This window comes from Lemur catta, chromosome 24 (genome assembly GCF_020740605.2).
Source record: "Lemur catta isolate mLemCat1 chromosome 24, mLemCat1.pri, whole genome shotgun sequence".
Lineage (NCBI taxonomy): Eukaryota > Metazoa > Chordata > Mammalia > Primates > Lemuridae > Lemur > Lemur catta.
The window spans coordinates 3,352,148-3,371,602 of NC_059151.1; the positions used below are offsets into that span (position 1 = coordinate 3,352,148).

The window sequence follows — 19,455 nt, forward strand, 5'->3', positions numbered from 1 at the left end:
TTGCTGCCAGGGTGTGAGCTGCCCTAGGGAAGAAGCTCACATGGCAAGGAACTGAGCTTGGCTTCTGGCAAATGGCTCACACCCTTGGCCCAACAACAAGCATAGAACTAAATGCCGCCCGTAACCGTGCAAGTGCACTGGACACACACCCTCCTCCCCCAGGACCTCGGGATGAGACCACAGCCCTAGCAGACACGCCAAGTGCAGCTTTGCCAGAGATCCTGTGCTAGGACCCAGCTAAGCAATGCCCAGATTCTTGAGCAACAAAAACAGATGTTCGTTGTTTTAAGCTGCTAAGTTTTGTGGTGATTTGTTATGTAGTGCTATAGGGTGCATTGTGTCCCCCACCCAAATTCATGTTGAAATCTTAACCCCCAGGACCTCAAAATGTGACGTTCTTTGAAAACAGGATCTTTACAGAGGTAATCAAGTTAGCTCATTAGGGCGGGCCCTAATCCGGTGTGACCAGTGTCCTTAGAAATCCGGATAAAGACAGCACAAGAGGAAGATGAGGTGAAAGGACATAGGAAAGAGGGGCATCTACCAGCCCAGCAAAAAGGCCTGGAACAAATCCTTCCCACACAGGCCTCAGAAGGAACCAACCCTGCAGCTCCTTGGGGTCAGACGTCCAGCCTCCAGACAGTGAGACAATAAACTCCTGTTGTTTAAGCCACCCAGTTTGGGGTACTTTGTTACCGCAGCCCTAACAAACTAATGTACACAGCAATAGGTAACAATGTATACATAATTCAAGGTAATTTTTATCAATACCAAAATTAGTCTCCATGAGGGATTTAAGGAGATATCCAGATAATATTAGTCCACAGCAGAAAATCTTGGGACCACAGAGTTTCAGTGAGCTGGGACCCCTGCAATCATACAATCTACTCATTTCAAAATTTGATGATGATGATGATGAGGAGGAGGAGGAGGAGGAGGAGGAGGAGGAGCCAGGAACTATTTTGAACACTTAATGTACATTAATTCTTCATAACAACCCCATGAGCTGCCACTGTCATCAACTCCCTTTGTAAGATGAGGAAACTGATGTCCAGAAGTTGGTGACTTCAGGTGGTAAAAGTGGCCCTGCCAGGATTCAAATAAATGGAGATGCACAGAGAAGAGGGAATTTACCCGACACCACAGCTGGTAGCTGAGCGGGGACTAAACCTGATGGTGGTACTGTCGCCTACGTTCATATCTTTTTTCTCAAAAAGTCGAATAACAAAGCTTTCCTTTTGCTTGCTTTATCCATTTTTTGTAATACTGCTACCTTAGAAATATACATTTATTTATCTATCTGCCCTCTTCCTCTAACCACACCAACATGGGTTCTTATTTTTTTCCACTCCTTGAACCCTAAAACCCTGCCCCCTTCAAATTCTAATACTTTTCTTGCACTTATATTATTCTTTTTTATATATGGGAACTTAGGATTTCATTTGTACACAGTTTGGGAAATAGAGCTTTAGCTTAACCTTTGATCCCAAGTAAAACGCAAATACAGTAATTCCCCTTGTCCACAGTTCCACGGTTTCAGTTACCTGCGGTGTAGTACTGTAAGAATTGAGAGAGAAAGAGAAAGACTACATAACTTTCATTACAGTGTATTGTTATAATTGCTCTATTTTATTATTATTGTCATTAATCTCCTGCTATACCTAATTTATAAATTAAACTCTACCATAGGTATGTATGTACAGAGAAAAAACCATATATATAGGGTTCAACGCTATGTGGGGTCCAGGCATCCACTGGGGGTCACGAAACCTATCTCCCTAGGACAAGGGGGGGCCACTACTGTACAACCGGAAAGAATACTGTTACACTGTCATTATCTATCTGCATTTTAGTAGGAATAAGTCAGATCCATTTCAGAGAACAGCCTTCGAAACAAAGAAAGCCGATGTGAAGTTTTAAAATTACCGTGCCCTAAGCTACAACTTGTCCAGGGACATCTGATTTAAGAATCAGAGTCTGTGCTGGGAACTCCAGGGTAGGATACGTAAGAATTAGCCTTTCCTCGGGAGTCTGGGGTGTAAGATAGAAAGCTTGGGAGGCAGTGGCAACCAGGGTTCCCATCACAAAGAATGGAAACGTGATGATAGCCAGTTTCCAGAGAGACAGGGAAGAATGAGACTGGCGTGCAGAGGAGAGGCGCTCTGCTGTGAGCCGGCAGGAAACCCGATTGTGTCTGGGTCCCGGGTTCTCATTGTGCAGTCCGGCTGCGTTCCTGTCCTCGGGTCCCGTGCTGTCTCTCCTGGGACACTCCCCGAAGTCTGATCACTGCTTTTCAGTTAAAGTAATTTGAATTCAGTCACTCGAAATCAACAGAGAACATGGGCAAAAAGGCATCCTCTCTAAAGCTGAAGAACATTATTGAAAAATTTCTAACTTCATGTAAAAAATAAACTTTTCAGTAACAACAAAGTAAAATGAAACACTAAAACTAAGGCAACTGGCTGGCCACAGTACTCTCAAGTGGCTCACAACATAGTTTATCGCTCAAACTAGTCAAAGTAACCACAATATAAAAGTGTTCCAAATCCTGTGCTTTAAAAATGCTAGATTTTTCTAGGAAAAAAAAGAGGAAATGATGCTGTACAAATATGATTTTATCCTCTATAGGTACCTAAGATAAAAGCAGTAATAATTTAAAGCCAGAATTGAAACTGAAGACAATTTAGTGCAATGAACCTCATTCCTGGTGCAGAAAACTGAAAGCCAACAAGGGAAGAAGGCTTGCCCACGTTTACCCACCATCAGTAGTAAAGGATGAAACCCAGCTCTTTTGAATCACAGTTTGGTGGTCCTGCTATTAGCAGAGATGCAGGAAAGACAACTGTGATTCTGTTCCCGGCTCCTTTTTCAACAGATAAAGCAATCCTGAAACTGACCTGATTCTTTCTTCTGGGCTGGCATGAACCTGCGTAAAAACAATAGAAACGGCAGGCACTTTCTTCCTGAAGCAGACGTGCAGAAGTATTATACCTGCGATGAAGGAGAGAAAAAGAAAACTCAGTTTATGTTCAGAATATAAACTGTCTCAGCATCACGAGTCATTCATTTTCTACTGATTTTATCTCACTTGTTGCCTTACTTATTTAATAATGGGACACATAGTACTTTATTTAAGATAGATAAAATTTGCTATTAAAAATCCACGAAGGCCAAGCAAGGTGGCTCATGCCTGTAATCCCAGCACTTTGGGAGACCGAGGCAGGAAGACGGCTTGAAGCCAGCAGTTCAAGACCAGCTTGGGCAACAAAGGGAGACCTCATCTATACAAATAAAATAAATTAGCTGGGCACAGTGGCAAGTATCACCTAAGCCCAGGAGTTCTAGGTTGCAGTGAGCTATGACCGTGCCACTGCACTCCGGCCTAGGTGAAAAAGCGGGACCCAATTTCAAAAAAAAAAAAAAAAAAAGCATGAAAAATATGGTCATGTAAAGCTGCTTTCTACAGACGATCTCATTCAGCTTCTTCATTTTACTGGTGAAGAAACTGAGACCTGGAGAAGTTGTGCAATGAACCAAGGACAACACAGTTATGTAGTGGCAGAGTAAGGTTCAGAATCCAGTTCTTCCCACGTCCAGTCCAATATTCATTTATACATCACAGACCACACTGTCTCTTTTTTGGAGGAAACAAAAACTCATGTTATTTCCCTAGATGTATTTGCTAAGCGTCTGCAGATAAATGTGGTATAGAGCTAAACTGATTTGTTATAAATCAAAATTTTAGAAAACTGCTGCCTCACTCAAAGGTCACATTCCAGGCTTGAGTTACTTAGTGTGCCTCATATACGATATTTAAATGTTTTTTATTTTATTTACCATTCAATATTTTAATATGAAATCACTAGTATATGAACCATGACATCTAGTTTCCGATCCTTCTTGTTAACTCCGTTCTCAACAAGTTCTATGGTTTAGTCAATTACGTCTTTGGTCCCCAAGCTCCTTTATTCAAAAATGAGATGCTTGGACTGAATTCCCAGGGGCCTTCTAACTCCCAAATGTTATGCCTAAGAATAGCTTCACCTTTAGCAACATTCTGCTTTTCTGGTCAGATGTTTGTTTTTGTCATACAACTTTTTTGTTCGTCCCTTTGATCCTATTATAATAGCTCAAACAAAATTAGTAATACTGCCTTCAAATATATAGGTAATTATTCAAGAGACTATCCAACAATAACCTAGTATTGCTATCTCATTTCTTGGCTGATTCTTATTTTATAGGAAGCCAGCTAGAAGTGGAAGGAAAGGTATTCTTTAAAAGTCTACCTCTTAGGTGGTTTCTAGGAAAAAATCCTTTATTATGTCCTCAAATCACTGATCCAGCTAGTTTTTCCTGAGTGACTTGTCAGATGGCAGACACAAACAAGCTTAATGAGATAGAAGCTTTAAAACAAGATACCGCTAGTAAAAGACTAAGTGCTATTAGGAATTCGGGTGGCAGTAGGCAGGAGTGATGACATGTCTCCTAAATTGTGACTTTGAAGTATGGCTTCATTATCTTTTAATATATTAATCGCTACATACAACAATTACTTGTAACATGTCTTAAATTCAAAGCAAAATAACATAATGAACATCCAGATACCTGTCACCCAACTCAAGAAACTGAATGGAAGCTATTGGTACAGTTCTGCTGATTTGCTCCTCCTCTATTCCACACCCCACCTTTCCCATCCCCTCCACTTCCTGTAACTGCAATCCTGTATTTTGTGCTCATCATTATTTTGCTTTTTAAAAAATAGAATCAGTATGTATAATACATATCCCTCAACAATGCAGTGTTCCATTTTGCTTACATCTGAAGTCTATAAAAATGGTATTAAACAGCTCCTGTCTTCTTAGATTTGATTTTTTCATTCAATATTATCTTCCCAAGATTCATCTATGTTGTTGTATATAGCTGCAGTTCATTCATTTTTCACTGCAGAATAATACTGTATTGTGCAAATATACCACAAGTTAACTATCCATTCTCTTGTGACAATAGCTTTGTATTTTAACCACAGGGTTTTTTTTTTTTTTTTTGCTATTATGAACATTTGTTATGAAAGTTCTAATACATGTCTCCTATTCCACATGTGTCAAAGTTTCTCTTAAGTATACGCCTAGGAACTGGGGAGTAATCATATGTTCAATTTTTCGTGATGATGCTAACTTTTATTTTCCCCAAAGTGTGCTCAGCAGTTTATAACAGGCAGTGGTAGAACTGCCACACGCACATACTCTCCGACATTTCGCAATGCCAGCTTCTTAATGTGGGGTATAAAATGGCATCTAATTGTGGTCTTAGTTTGAATTTTTTGTTAATTAACGATGCTGAGCATGTTTTCATATATACTGGCTAACTCATGTTTCTTCTTTTATGAAATGCCTATTCATATCTTTTGCCCATTTTCCTCCTGAGTTGTTTGCTCTTTTCATACTGTTTCACAGAAATTTTATGTGTATTTTAGATGCTGATTATTTGGTTTTATGAGTTTTTAATTCTTAGGTACAGGCAAATGTTGAGATAAAGAAGCAGAAGCAAATACAGCAGGAGGCTAAACAACTTGAAACGGCAAGCTAGAGTACTCATGTTTTTCTCAACCCATTTTTGAATATCAAAGCAATCAGTAGATATGTTAAAGTATCAGAAATGTAAAATATTATATAATGGATCCAGCTTTACAATCTTTCATTTTAATATATTAATAAATTTAACCAAGAGAAAATGTTATGAAATTATTTCAGTACATTCTAATTGCAATATGCAATATAATTTTCACATATCAAGTTTTATACACTTCATGATTTAGACCACAATTTTGAGTTCTCATTTTTACCCTGACATTTTATATATTTTTATTTCATACCTTGCTTGCCTACAATTTAGAATAAGTCAGTTACATTGTCAGAGGGTTAAGTTTAAATGTATATGCATATATGTAAGAAAACTGAATTTCAAAACTAAATTATATAAATTAGAATGCCACAGAGACCTGGATTCTAGACTAGATGATTAGCTAGACCACCCTGGCCTAGCAATGTCTTTGAGTTGATTTTCTTGTAGTTAACATGGGAATTATGTTGGGTAAATTCTAAGGGCCTTTGAACCAATCATACTTTTTGGCTTAAAAACCAATGAGTACATTTTTTTTCCCAGATAGCACAGAAAAATGTGGGGTGTCTGCCTCTTCTCAAGTTTATAAAAAGTACACAGTAAACTAAATAATAACAAAATGATAATTTTCTTTTTCTTTTTTTTTTTTTTCAAGATACAGGGTCTCGCTCCGTCACCCAAGTTGGAGTGCAGTGGTGCAAGCATAGCTCACTGCAACCTCTAACTCTTGGGCTCAAGTGATCCTCCCTCCTCAGCCTCCCGAATAGCTACAGGTGCACACCATTACGCCCGGCTAATTTAAAAAAAATTTTTTTTAGAGATGGCTTCTTGCTATGTTGCCCAAGCTGGTCTAGAACTCCTGGGCTTACATGATCCTCCCGCCTTAGCCTCCCAAAGTGCCGAGATTACAGGTGTGAACCAGCGCAAAAAGCTAATTTTCTAAAAAAAAATTTAAACAGGCAGTTCTATAGCTCTCTTATGGCTTCCTAGGACTCCTGCCAGATCACTGGACGAAAAGCATCACACTGGGAAAAAGAAATCAAAAGCCACACAAAACCTGAACACGCTAAACACGCTGACTTTGATTCCTAAACTAGCAGTCAGAAGAGAACTTCCAGAATCTCTCAAGACATTTGTCTGCCTACCTGAATCTATGCCCGACCCCTGCACTTGGCTACTAGACGTTACAACCCTACTCCTATTCAAGGATGTTACTCTACTAAGCCCCACTGCTCTCTCCTACACCATCAATTTCCTCCTCCCAATAAACCAAAACTATTGGCAGATTACATCTCCAATCAGTAGAAAACAAACAACAACAAAAAGCTTTGGACCCCACACACCCCTCTAAATGATGGCCAATTTCTTTGGTTCCCTGTTTGGTAAAACATCAATACCATGTACTCTCTGTCTGCAAGCATACTTCCGTTCAAATTAAATATACTCCAGCATCTGCCAAGACTAACCACACACTAATACACGTTCTTTATCTGGCTTCCGAAACAAAGAGCTCTGTGCATTCCATCCTATCACGTTGGCCACTCCCTCTCAGCCTCCTTCGCTGATTCCTCCTCTTCTCCTTGACTTCTCAAGTTCAACTTCTTATCCTTTATCGCCAACCGATCAGCAAGTGTGTAATTGACTCTGTCTACAAAATACATCCAGAATCTGACCACTCCTCACCACTCACACAGTAACTATTCTGGCCAAAGTCTGTACCATCTCTCACTTGGATTTCTGCCCTAGTTTCGGAACTGGCCTCCCCCTGCCGTATTTTCAGTCCCTTCTCATCAAAGCAGCCAGGATGATCCAGACACCCTGACGTAAGTCATATAATGTAACATCTGCTCCCAAAATCTCCCAAGGGTTTCCCATCTCACTCAGAGTAAAAGCCAATTTTTTTTTTAAATGTCACAAAAGAACCTACACATTTTGGCCCCTGTTACCTCTGACCTAATTTCCTACTGACCTCCTTGCTATTCTTTTCACAGGCCAGGCACATCCTGGCCAGGGCCTTTACACTTGCTATTCTCTCTGCCTACCTGCTTTTCCAAGAGATGATTATAATAGTCCTCCCCTCCTTATCTGCAGAGGGACACTTCCCAAGCCCCCCAGTGGATGCCTGAAACCACTAAACCCTATAGAGACTATGTTTTTTCCTATGGTTTTTATCGTATGTTTGTATAATATACCTATGATGAAGTTTAATTTATAAATTAGACCCAGCATTCTTGTGCTATGGGGCCCTTATTAGGTAAAATAAGGGTTACTTGCATACAAGCACTGAGATACCCACAGTGGATTGATGACGGAGCAGGCTGCTGAGTGACTAATGGGAGGCAGCTTATGCATCCCCGACACACTGGACAAAAAGACGGTCCACATCCCAGGTGGGAATGGTTTAAGATTTCATCACATGCTAGTCAGAACAGCACACAATTTAAAATTTATGAATTGTTTATTTCTGGAATTTTTTATTTACTATTTGCAAACTGCGGTTCATCGCGGGTAACTCAAACTGTGACAAGTGAAACTGCGGATAAGTGGGTACTGCTTTATCTCTACGGGCCTCGTCCCCTCCCATCTTCCGACCTTTCCTCAAATGTCCCATAGACAACTGAAACTAAGTGTTTTCTATCTGTCCTATTTAAAATTCTATTTAAAACTGCAACAATAGGCCAGGCGCAGTGGCTCATGCCTATAATCCTAACCCTCTGGGAGGCCGAGGCGGGTGGATCGCTCGAGGTCAGGAGTTCGAGACCAGCCTGAGGGAGACCCCATCTCTACTAAAAATAGAAATAAAAATTATCTGGACAACTAAAAATATATATAGAAAAAATTAGCCGGGCATGGTGGCGCATGCCTGTAGTCCCAGCTACTCGGGAGGCTGAGGCAGGAGGATCGCTTAAGCCCAGGAGTTTGAGGTTGCTGTGAGCTAGGCTGACGCCACGGCACTCTAGCCCGGGCAACAGAGTGAGACTCTGTCTCAAAAAAAAAAAAAAAAAACTGTAACAAGTCTACCCCCAGCACTCCCTAATCCCTTTCCCTGATTTTTCTCCAATGTAACCAACTTACATTCATTTATTTTACTTCTATTTCTGTTTATCTATGTCCTCCCATGAAAATGTAAAATCCATCAGGGCAAGGGCTTTGTTTTGTTTGGTGCTTTACCTTCAATGCCTAGAAAAGGATCTGGCACATAGCAGACATTCAAAATACACTTTTTAAATAAACACATGAATAGCTACTCTCTTAGTGCTAAAAACAGGAGTCTTTCTCAGTTTACAAAACAAGATAATCTAAATAATTGGGAAACAGCAACTAGATTTTTGATGCAAAATAATCATTCTAAAAATTTCTCCAAAAGATAAATAGCAATGATAACCCCAAAGACTTCAGCAGACATTGTAGCTGATACTTCCATAAATTTAAAGTATCAATATAGTGAATAGTTCAGCCAAAATTAGACTTTTAGACTCTGGCCATCCACAGAATGACTCGTTTATTTTATGCTCACTGCTCTCATACTCAACAATGCCTGGCTTGCAGAGCACAACACCAACACACCGGAAAGTATTATAAAAATGTTCATTCCAAACTGGTTCCAGACAGAAAAACTAAGCTCTTTACAAATGAGGAAAGTCTAAAAATAAAGGATAGATTATTTTAAACGTTTTAGATATTTTGTTTGAAAATAATTTCAGACTTATAGAAAAGTTACAAATGTAAGAATACAAACATCACTCACACCCAGAGTCACCTATTACTAATGTCACCTCCTCTGCTTTATCATTTGTGTTCATGCGCTCTCTCACACTTTCATGCCATTCTTACAAACACCCACACTCACACTGTTTTTTCTAAGGCAAATGAGAATAAACTACATTCATCACAGCCCTTTGCTCCTTTGCTTCGATGTGTATTCCCTTAGGGTGTCACATCTGCAGTCACATGGTGACCATCTGCCCCATGCTGTTGCTGGAACTCACCAAGGTCTAACCACTATTTTATCCCTTGCAAGGAATATAGTCTGTGGGGAGACACATTAAGACCAAGGAAATGTCCCGCTCCTCAGCAACACTCCTCCCCCCCTCAATTTTGCTATGAGTCCCGCCCTACCTAATCTTTACCATGCTGGCTACAAAATGATGATTTTCCAACTCCACAACTCAGGATTCTTCTGTAAGCAAGAGTCCACCCTCCCCCTCTATTTAGTCACATATTTACCAGTTTATTATCATTACAGATTAATGCCTATTATTAATGGTGTATAACTTATTATACTTATTTGATGAGTAAACTGTCACAGATTTGGCTAACGGAAATACCAAGTCTTCTTGTGACACGTTTCCATTATTTAAAAAACATTTTCCTATTTTCTAGCATTAAAAAAATGATGCAGGCTCACCTGGGATGTAGCCTGCCCTAGCCTGCCATCAGTTCTTCCTCTGGGGAGCTCTGGCTCCTTTGAGCTGGGAGTGATATTAGAGAGTAAGATTTGGGAGTTAGGTGGGCCCTTTTCCTCTTGGCCTTCTGTTGGACAGAGTTAGGAAGTATATGCACATACACACACATATACGTACAAATATATGTACACATACACACTCATACACAAAATACATAAACTGATGAATTGACACCGTTACCGCAATTCCAATTCATCCCCCACAGGATTTATTGTTGCCTTCCCCCATTTGTATGTTCCTCCTTTCTCAGGGAGAATCCTCACTCCAACAACCTCAAAACACTGACTCAATCTCCAATACACCTAAACAGTCCCAGAAGTGTTCTGTCCCTATCACTACAAAAAACAAACCTAACAGAGTTCAAGATTTGCCTGCAACCCCTCGCTCTCACCCCTACCCAACCTGAGGATAGAGAGTCAAATACTATGTTAATAAATTACTCAGATTCACTCTTTGTCTCCTTCAATGTAGGCATAGTGCTAACTTAAAATACAATCAGGTTCCTTTGTTTTGGTGAATTAGGATTTCCTTCCATCCCCATCCTTACTTTGAAGATAGAAAAACATATGCTTTGAAGTCAAAACTATATAAAAAGGTATACTCTGATGTGTCACTACCTCCCATAAACCTTTGGCCTCATTACCTCCCACCACCCCTTCTTTTTGTAAAATCAAGCAGATAAGTATGTTTTATTTTCCCTTTTATCTTGCACAAAAGATAGCATACTATACATGCTTGTTTACACTAACTAGTTCAATCCAGATTGGAGGAAGCTCTTCCCAAAGCATTTTATAAAACCAGCAATATCCTGATATCAAAACCAGACAAAGAGATGAAGAGAAGACTACAAATCTAATATTCTTTCTGAACATAGATGCAAAAACTTTTAACAAAATATTAGCAAACCAAATCTGGCAGTATGTAAAAGGGGTATTACATCACAATCAAGTGCATTTCTCCTGGACATGCAAGGCTGGTTTAACATTCAAAAATTAATCAATATAATTCACCGCATCAACAGAATAAAGAAGAAAAACCATATATTCTCAATAGATATTTGTAAAAGCACCTGAAAAAATTAAACATCCATTTAATGATAAAAACTCTTACTAAACAAGGACTAGAATGAAACTTACTCAACCTGATAAACGGCGTTGTTAAAACAGATATAGCCAACAACGTATTTAATGGTGAAAGACTGAAGACTTTCTCTGTCTTTAACATTACACTGGAAGTCCTACCCAGTACAATAAGGTATGAAAAATAAATAAAAGGCATACAATGAAACGGAAGAAATAAAACTGTCTTTATTCTAGACAACATGATTGTCTATACAGAAAACCCCAAAGAATCTATCAAAGAAAACCTCCTTGAGTCAGAGAATTCACCAAGACTGCAGTATACAAAGTTCAATATACAAAAATCAACTGTGCTTCTATGTATCAACAATGAAACAACTGGAAGTTATGTTACATATATGAAGTACCATTTAAGATAGCACCCCAAAAACATGAAATGCTTAGGGATAAATCTAACTATGTGCAAGATCTGTACTTTGAAAACTAGAGAACAATGATGAGATAAATCAAAGATGACTGAAGTAAATGGAGGGATATTCTGTGTTCATGGATTAGGAGACAATATAACCAAGGTATCTATCTCTTCTCCCCATATTCATCTACAGATTCAGTACAATTTCAATAACAATTACAGCAGACTGTATTTTTTGGAAATTGATAGGATTCTAAAATTTACATGGAAAAGCAAGGAAACCAGAATAGACAAAACAATTATAAAACAAAACAAAATCGGAGGACTCCTATTACCTGATTCCAAGACTTACTATAAAGCTATAGCAATTAAGACAAGGTGGTAGATCAATGGAAAAGAGTAGAAATTCCAGAAATGCTTGCACATATATATGGTCAACTGATTTTTGACAAAGACATCAGGCAACTTAATGGAGAAAAGAAAAAACTTTTCAACAGATGATACTAGAACAAATGGACATTCACATGCCAAAAATAACCACAAAAAACTGAACTCATACAACACACCATATACAGAATTTAAGTAAAAATGGACCACAGACTTAAGTGTATAACCTAAAACTATAAAACTTCTAGAATAAACCTTAGAGCAAAATCACTGGTGACTCTGAATTAGGCAAAGAAGCCTCTGATAGGATATATAAAAAACTACAAACCATAAAAAAAAGTGGACTTCATCAAAATTGACTTCTGCTCTATAAAAGACACTGTTATAAAAATGAAAAGAAGCCATAAACTGGGAGAAAACATTTGTAAATCACATACCAGACTGGCATCCAAAATATTTAATGAGTTCTTATAACTCAATAAAATAAGCAAACTAATTTTTAAAAAGAGCAAAACACGTCAATAGATAAAAACATAGATACCAAACAAGCACATGAAACAATGCTCAATATGATTATTTATGAAAAGCTAATTAAAACATTTTGAATAATGCTGCCATGAACATTAGTCTTTTCACTGACATGTGCTTTCATTTTTCATACGCATATACCTAGGAATGGAATTTATAGTTCCTAAAGATTGTGTTTAAGTGTACAAGAAACTAACCCACTGTTTGCTAAAGTGGTTATACCATTTCACCAGGAATGTATGAGAGGAAACGTCCAGTTGCTGCACATCCTGACCAAGCTTAAAATTGTCAGATTTTATTTTTAGTCATTCTAGTGAGTATGTATTGGTATCACTCTATGGTTTTATTTGCATTTCCCTGATGATCAGTCATGTGGAGCATCTTTCTATGTACTTATATCTTTCCATGCAGTACGCATTAGCCATTCACATATCCCTGGTGAAGTATCTATTCTTTGCCCATTTTCTTGACAAGGTTCTTGGTTTTCTCATTATTGAATTGTGAGAATCCCTTATATATTCTGGCTCAAATCCTTTGCCAGGTATGATTATGTTTTGAAAATACTTTTCCCAGTCTGTGGCTAGCCTTTTCATTTTTTTACCTGGTGAAGCATGTTCATTTTGAGAAAATTCTTTGAGCTACACTTATAATTTGTTCACTTTTATTTACATATATACAGTTGACCTTTGAACAATACAGGTTTGAATATGTGGGTCCACTTATATGTGAATTTTCTTCTGTCTCTGCCAACCCTGAGACAACGGGACCAATCTCTTCTTTCTCCTCCTCCTCAGCCTACTCAAAGTAAAGGATGAAGACCTCTGTGATGATCCACTTCCAACTAATAAACAGTAAATATATTTTTTCTTTATGATTTGCTTAATAACATTTTCTTTAGCTTACTTCATTTTAAGAATACAGATATAATACATATAACGTACAAAATGTGTGTTAATTGACTATTTATGTTACCAGTAAGATATTATTAAAGTTTTAGGGGAGTCAAAAGTTATATATGGATTTTTGACTGTGTGGGGGTCGGCACTCCTAACCCCTGCTTTGCTCAAGGGTTAACTGTACTTGAATAAGTTTATTTTTAAAAAAGAATAACTGTTCTTTGAAAGGTGATGAAAATCATCATCAACTAGTAATACAGCCTAAAGATGATACAGTTGGCCTATACATACTAAAAACTGAAAAATAAGTCCTTATATTCCTAGTTATGAGCTCTTCTTTGCCTCAGGTCCATATAAGATGCCCAGGTATTAAGCCTAAAATTAGCAAGGGAGAATAATATGTCTACAGCCTCCTTCCTGCACTTCCTTATTGCAATTTGACCTCTGAATTCTAGACATTTTGGATTAAGATATTGTACTTGTTGTTAATTGCAGAAAAAGTTTTAAATGAAAACTTTATATGTTGATGATGAAAGCAAAGAAATTCAACATAAGTCTAACTACATGAAAAACTAACTCATGCAATGACTTTCAGTAAGCATCTGACTGTCACATAGGCTAAAACAAATAAGATAACGCTACATATCCTGTCATTGACAGCACAAATAGCTTTACATAAGTATGGCTTATTAGCCCCTAATCATTTCAAAATTATCTCCCCTAACTATAAAAAGCAAAAATCACATGCTGGCATTTTTCATATTAATGAAAGTACATCCTTAGTAGAATATAAAATGTCAAATAGAACATATTTTTTGAAATAAAATAATAAAAGCTGCTCTCCATCACAATACTAACTATTCTTCTTTTCCCCAACCCATGCCCCAAAGATGACTGTTGCTACCAGTTTGGTGTCTACCTTTTCAGACATTCTCTATGGTCAAGTAAGTATATATGTGCACATGTACGCAGACACACACACACACACCCCCCCTCACAAACACAGGATATATGGCATATTAGCATTCTAAGAACCAAACTAAAAAAATTTTAAAATAAGGACTACAGTTGAGAAACCATAAAATATGGACTTAAAAAGAAATTATTTCAGTTGACTAAGACAAAAATGAGTTAAAACCATAGTCACTGGATGTGGCGAACTAATACATTAATATTATTACTTCTGTAGTAGACACTTCTTGGAGTGGCTGAGGAGTCTACAATCCCTCCCTTTTCTGGTCCATGATTAATGACCCTGAAAAGACCAGAAGATAAATAAGGAGATTTGGAAAACAGCTATTTCAATGAACCCCTCACAGTAAGGCCATTGACTAAAAAAATTCCTGTCCCGCGTGACATATTCCGGAAAGGGCCTGAGCCCTGGTAGTTCCAACTGTACGGTCGTCTTCACTAACATTAACACTGCACAGCACTACGCAGGGTACTCCAGGAGATCCCCCCAGAGTTCTTTTCACGGTCTTCCTGGCCCCCAGGTTGTAGGAGCAACCTCTCTTCTTGTTGATAGTCAGGAACAGGCCCCTCAACCAATTCTACAGCCTCCATTTTTGCTTGCTTTTCTGCTACTGTGAGGAAATCAAACTGAACTTGGTTAAGCTCAGCTTTCAGTCAAGCGAAACGGTTATTTTGTCTCCTGGTATAAGTATTTCTTCTTTGGGTGCTAAATAAAACTTCTGTATCAGCAGACGAGAGACACCACCCCCACCATCAGCACACGGTTCTCACATCCAGACTGTTCTGGAGATGGGAGACACTGAATATTGGTGAGTGGTTCAGAGCTTACTTTATATCCTCTAGAATAGCACCCCGATGTCGGAAGGTTTTAGCTGAGCAACAACCTGCTCATCAAGCTTCAAGATGCCATTTCCTCCTACTGCAAGAACAGCTGTGTCGGATAGTCTCTTTGATAAGACTAGTGAGACCCCTGGGCATCTGCCCCAAGGCCACTGAAGTGAATTCCTGGCCCAGAGTGATTTACATGTGACCATGTGATTTCCATGAAGCCTTCACCAATCTTGAATAGTCGTGTGGCAGAGGCAAATTCAGAATTGTGTTTCTTACAGTGAAAACCAGCCATCACCATTTCTGTAATGCAAAGGGCTTGATGTAATTCACCAGCTGAGAGGTAGTCCCTACAGGGGACTCAGGCAAATGGGTTCTCATTAGTAGTGCTATTGAGGTCAGTCTTAGGGAGTTTATGCAATTGAGTCCTTGCATAACCACTTCTCCTTTACCTGGTGGTTTTCACAAACCTATTGAGCAAGGACCAGGCAGGCTGGAGAAGGAATATGACTTGATCTATGATGTGTGTCATCTTATCTACCCGATTATTAAGAGACTTTCTGGTTTGATTTGTTAGCAGAATTCTGGTGAACAGAACCCTGATAAGCCAGGATACTAGCAGAAGGTAGCAGAGACACAAAATCTGAAAGTGAAACGGGTGAGGGCTTTGTGCATAGCTGCAAAACTATGGATTGTAGTCACCACTTATTTCCTCACTAGTCAATGGTGTGTAATAAACACCCTTGTGTTTTCCTTTACGTTTTTTTATTTCCTCTTCCTTTTCCCCAAGTATGCAGATGGCGAGTTGGCAGTAGTTAAATGAAGGTGGTAAAATATCAAGAAAGAATCACGATGGAACCAGAGGCAACATGCTATCTCCAGAGTCAGCAGCCCTGGGGCACTACCGCTGGATGTGGTACCTAAGCTTGCACTTGGAGTTTCTCCCACTGGAAAAACTACATCAGTAGATGGGATGGCAGGGTTATTTCCATTTTTGTACAAGTGGGGAGGGAAGCAAGGGGAAAGAGAAGAAGGGGAAAGGATTAAGCTACCCAAGAGTGAGATGTTTCCAACACCTGCTAGGAGGGCCACCGGGCTTCCGCTTGCCCCTTCTTTGGGACAGTCTGCAGCACACAGAGGCAGACGCCCGGGGCTGTGACTGCACATCCAGCTCCGCATCTCCTGGCTCTTGTACACACAGACACCTAATCTGAAGAGGGCTAATCTGTAAAAGTTGAAAAGGCAAGGCAGAGAGACTAAACCTTTCAAAAGAAGTCACCTTACTGGCAGGAGTCTGGAAAGAAGGTGTAGAAACTCCTGCTGATGAGACCCTCAGAGCAACTCTGGTTTCTTCTCTTCAAGCCCCCCTCGCTCAACTCATCATTCAATTCCCAGTAAGGGTCCGAGAAATTCCTTTTCCCCTCCTTAAAATCATTAAGAGTGTCAGCTGACTACAACCAAAAAAATGCCACTGTGACTTCTAGGAAGTAAATGAAAGGTGTGGAGGTTCTCATTTTAAGGTCAAATTATCATAATCACGCATTTTCCTTGCCTCCTCTTACCCCACTCAGAAACTAAACTCCTAAGGGTATAATTTTGCCTTCCAAATTGTGACACTAGAACCCGCATGCCTAACATGCTTTTTCACATCCTCCTATTCTGCAAGAAAGCATATTTACTCCAGCGTTCAAGCCTGTTCATTTTAGCAGCAGTTCCCCGTCACGACGTCGCTATGAAGCATCAGCAGTTCTCTGCATCTCGTGATGCCACACCAGTGCCAACAAAGCAGACCAAGCAGACTAAACGATTACTGATTAACAGCTGGAATTTCTTTTTCCTTAAAGATACTTAATAGTATATAAAAGAACATCAAGCCCAGCCTGTTTCTTGCCTCTCCTGATGCTAAATCCTGGATCACCAATGTGGACTTGTGATAGGAGATGCTTAGGCCGTTTCAGCCCAAATCTGGGATTCCGGACCAAGTCATCACTAACTTTATACCCAGCCTTTATGCTTCAGATTGGACGATGCGGGTTTCTAGCTTTTTCTGAAACCCATCCTGCTCTCCCCCTGCTCCTTCTGCTCTCCTAGCCAGTTTACAGCACAGTTACATAACCAAGCTTCTGTTTTGACACTTGTGGAGGTACCTAGTCTGATCCCTGTCTTGTCTCGTCCTAGGACTGGGATGCCTTCTTTCAATTGCCTGTCCCAACCCCAAAGACTGGTATTAGGCCATTACCTTAAAGCCCAGTGTCTACAGACAGAATTCTCAGGTGGCCACTCATACATGGAGGCATGTATGTTCTCATGCATCTGAGTAGTTATACACAAACACCATCCTACCCCAGATTCCATGTGCTTTTCCACCTTGGATTCCCACTAACAATAGGCTGACTGGATTGTTCTCTGGCTGTTCTACCCCGGGCATGGCCTACCAAAGAGAACGTTCCCTCAGCACCTGTAGTTTAAGCTAGACTGGCTCTAGCATACAGCACTATTCCTTGAGTATGAACTCACTCTAGTCTGTCCTGTTTAATAGTAACCTCTGCCCTACTCTAAAACTGAGCCATGCTCTCTCATATCACAGATACAACAAAGCTCTATCAAATCCTGAGATATGGCAAAGGTAAGCAAACTAACAGAATTTAAAAATAAAGCTAACAGATTAAAAAAAACTTTGCTTTCTAGATGGTATGAGCTGGAAACTTTGCAATATAGTACAATTAAAACACTAACATGAGAAAAAGTTCTGGACACTGACATGCAAAATTTATTTCTCAGTCACCAGATTATAATTTTTAAAAATAGAGAAAAAGATAATGACTACATTACATTTTGCAAATATATTCTATTATAGCACATTGAAATCACCATCTGATTCCCAAGAGTTCTAATAGCAATAGCTTGATACAAAACAGATAAGATACACTAGAAGCAATAAAACAGTATATACATGAATCAGTGCCTCTTTGATCAATGCTAAATTCTTCTTTATGAAACTTGTTAGACTTCTAATTCCATGTAGTGCCCCAAAAATGAGATTCCCATCACTTTCTCCAAAATCCAGTTTTGTTATTAATCCTACAACCTCAGTAAAGTTGTTCCTTCTACTGGCTTTCTCTACAACCTCTCTTCCTAACTAAAGATGAAGCTCCAAATGGGATCATCATCAGTATAAGGAAAAACTACCAAGGAGCCCAAGATGCAAGGACAAAAGTGTATGGATTTGCCCCACAAGCCAAAAGAGCTGCAGTAAGAACAAGTGCAGTGGATGATAAAGAACTCCAAATACTGTGGCTAGTGGGGGAAACAAATGAAATCTCAAAACAGATACTGTTACCACATTATTTAATGATTATCTATTCATAAGCTCAACTATTAACAGTATACAAACTATTTGAAAGAATAGCATCTTATCTTAGTATTTTCAGTACACAAAGCAGACACTCAATAAACACATGCTGAATGAAAAAACAAATCAAGGATTCAGATTGCTAGTAAAAGAGTGTCAAATGTACTCTGCTTATACTGCAATACAATCACTGTGGAATGTTGACGAGAGAGGACCTTACTCTAAGAAGCCCACCTGTCATTTAAGTTCTAAAAACGTCCCTTTTTCCAAAAAGAACTCTCTATTGATCAATACATACAATGCAAAATATATTTCATATCATGGATTAACTTCCTTTACTCTTACTCTTTTACTAGGCAATTATTTTCCTCTATTTTAACTTTGTATTTCTATAACCCTTTCCTCAATCTAAAACGTTTAATATTTATCTTTTAAAAATTCATTTGACTACTTATTTATTTTGGTAGAACATCTCTGTATTTCAGGTATCTGGGAGTGAGTTGCTGGCCAATATATTTATCTTCTAAATTGCTATTCACAGACATGTTTCCTTTGCAACAAAAGCTATAGTGAGTTGAACTCTCACAAAGAAAACAGATTATCTGGTAGGAAAATAATAATTAAATTTATTTTTAACCACAACTCCATTAAGCCAGAGCACTCTTTACTAATCTAGTCACTTTGCCATCTTTAAAAAAATTTTTTAGAAAAATATGAGTTTTTTAGTGATCCCTTAATGATAACAGATGATGTAATACAGAAGTCTAACTCAAAGCCTGTGCCCAGCACTTACTTTTGCTACTTAGAAGGATGAGACAAAAAAAATACATATATCTTGACATCAACATACCTAACATGCTATGTAAAAGCACTTCTCAACTTTAACAAAACCCAAGAAAGCACACATAGATGTGAT

The 19,455-nt window shown here is 38.8% G+C and overlaps 1 protein-coding gene across 1 annotated transcript in view; it reads right to left on the reverse strand.

Moving 5' to 3' along the window:
• Positions 1–19,455, reverse strand: part of WDFY3 (WD repeat and FYVE domain containing 3) — a 219,804-nt gene that overhangs the window by 186,512 nt on the left and 13,837 nt on the right. Inside the window, exon 2 of the mRNA XM_045536707.1 lies at positions 2,898–2,991. The gene's annotated coding sequence lies outside the window, so the exon portion shown is untranslated. The remainder of the gene's footprint in view (positions 1–2,897; positions 2,992–19,455) is intronic.